The sequence below is a fragment of the Mytilus trossulus genome, chromosome 7 (assembly GCF_036588685.1).
Source record: "Mytilus trossulus isolate FHL-02 chromosome 7, PNRI_Mtr1.1.1.hap1, whole genome shotgun sequence".
NCBI classification, from domain to species: domain Eukaryota; kingdom Metazoa; phylum Mollusca; class Bivalvia; order Mytilida; family Mytilidae; genus Mytilus; species Mytilus trossulus.
Window position 1 is genome coordinate 11,107,345 of NC_086379.1, and position 2,445 is coordinate 11,109,789.

Sequence of the window (2,445 nt, forward strand, 5' to 3'; positions counted from 1 at the left end):
TAAAAAGACAAATCATTCAATGAATTTGCACAGTTTGCATAAAAACTAAGACATGCACTTTATTCTCTGACACCACAGAAAGGAAAGAAGATGTTGAATAGTTCTAAACAATTCTCACAAGTTCAAAGTAGTTTTTATTAAACGACCAACCAATGTTAAAACTTCTTGAAAGTAGTATATATATCTAGGAAGAGTGAAGACATTATTAGATCCAATCTGTGTTCAGGATGATCGCAATATTTACGAAAATAAGAAGATGCTGCATGACTGCTAACCAGACAACTATCCACAAAAAACAAAGGTCCTTGATTATATATACATATATATGTTATATAAATGTATATATTACCCTCATAAACCATTACATTAATACTTATTTACTCAGGAACAATAATATCAAAAATAGTAATACAATGATATTTCTTTTGATACAAGATTTATTTTATAAATTCATTTGTTATATTTGTCTCTTTTTGTCCTTATTGCATGTCATCATTCTTCCACCACCTCGGGATCTTTCAGCAGTAAATTTTAAGCAGGAGAGGTCTTTATCACATATGTATTTCCAAGTGACATCTTTTTACTCTTGCAGTATATTTAAACTCTGGAAAAAATCAGATTATATATATATAATAAATATAAATTGTATGTCATGAAAAGATATTTTAAATTTGAGCCACTTTCAATTTGTTTCTAGAAGCATTGAAAATAAATAAAACCATAATGACAAGCACATATTGTAATAAGATAATCATTAATAAAAATATATACATTAATTTAATGTTTACTATTAGTAGTTTTTTGTTAATGAAGAAGCTTCAACCTGAGTTTTGTAAGACTGCGGGTTTCACTATGTTATTGATAACAATGAAAACACTTTACCTAAGTAAGACGTTTTTTTTTATTGATGACTGCACAATTCCATTAACATAAAATAAAGAGCTTTACTAGAATACATGTAGCTTAGATATAAAGACAAACATAATATTGTATGTAAGGTAAACAAAATTAGAATAAACAAAAGATTTATCTTTGAACACAAATGGTATACATGGTATATAGCTATAGACAAAAAACCTACCTTTGATGATTTTAAAGACTGGAATTCCCAAAACTGAATTTTAATTTTGCTCCACTTGATGCCTTTTAGCCATTGATCTGTTTGACAAGCTTCTGTAAAATAAATAATACATGTTCATGATATCAGATAAAGGACTGCTATAACATTCAAAACCAGGTTACGTACACATTAATGTAAACATGCATTTCTCATATTACACAGAGTTAGAGATCACCTGAAGATCAGTAAAGGCTCAGACTGACTTGTTTTTGTAAAAATAAAACAATAAAAGTATCAATTTTCCATGATCGTTCAAATTCAATACTTTGTTGTCCAGTTGAAATTCATTGTTTAATATGATCGTCAAAAAGTATGTGGTTTACCAAGCCTTAAAGTTAAACTAAAAGAATCGCATATATATAGTATAAAGCAAACATGTTGGGAAATTTACCTGAGCAAAATAATGTAAACACTTGCTTATCCCCCCCCTTTCTCTTATATCAATCTTTAAGCATAACAATTGTAACAATCTTTACCTAAATTTTAAAATGAAACTAAATATGCTTTCCACATTAAATGCTCTTTATAATAGAAATAGTATAATTGGAGGAAATTATATATGATGGCCCTTTCATGTGTTCTGATCTGTATTCTGGAATACAATGTTGACGTTATGATTTTCTCTAATTGTGCAAAATGATACCAATTCAGAGTTTCTAAACACAATTCATAAATATAACAAACCGTGATAGCCACATGCAAACATCTACATACCATAAATATACGTGATAAACGGGAAGTTTCTCTTTCGACTTCGTCCTTTGTTGTTCTTTTTCAAATACAGGAAAGGTGCGTGTTTGAATAATGCGCATGGGCAATCTAACTTCCTGTTCAAATCCCGCGAAAATATGAATGAAAGAAATCGCGATCATTGTTGATTATCAACTATTTTAAATTTCTTTACATGTTATCTTTATGATCAAACTAAAGTTATGTGAAATGAATTTAATAAATTATATTTCTTATTCCCTAGAAATTTAGTATCAAACGACTTACCTCCCCCCCCCCCTTTTTCTCATACCGTCACGGTGACGCAAAACTCAAGTTGAAATAGTGACCAATAGTTAGTACTATACTGTTTTGTGAAACCCAAAACTCTTTTTCATTCTTTTCTTTATAAATATATACTTCTACAGTTATGCATATATTGCCTTCTGATAATGATTTCATTTTTCATATAGGCCTACTATGAGTAAATAAGTTAACGTTGATTCAATGTTGAATCAACGTTCCAATTACAACGTTGAAATGATCAACGTTAATTCAACGTTGAATGTTAGTTTATCCCTCAACGTTGGAAATGTTACGTTGTTTCAACGTTGAAT

The 2,445-nt window shown here is 29.2% G+C and overlaps 1 long non-coding RNA gene across 1 annotated transcript; it reads right to left on the reverse strand.

The window, feature by feature from the left end:
• Window positions 1-482: 482 nt before the first annotated feature.
• LOC134726819 (uncharacterized) lies at window positions 483-1,973 on the reverse strand. Its single transcript, XR_010108648.1, has 3 exons — window positions 1,835-1,973; window positions 1,082-1,173; window positions 483-604 (listed from the first exon to the last, which is right to left on the reverse strand). It is a non-coding gene; the product is annotated as an uncharacterized LOC134726819 (long non-coding RNA).
• Between the last annotated feature and the right edge of the window lie 472 nt (window positions 1,974-2,445).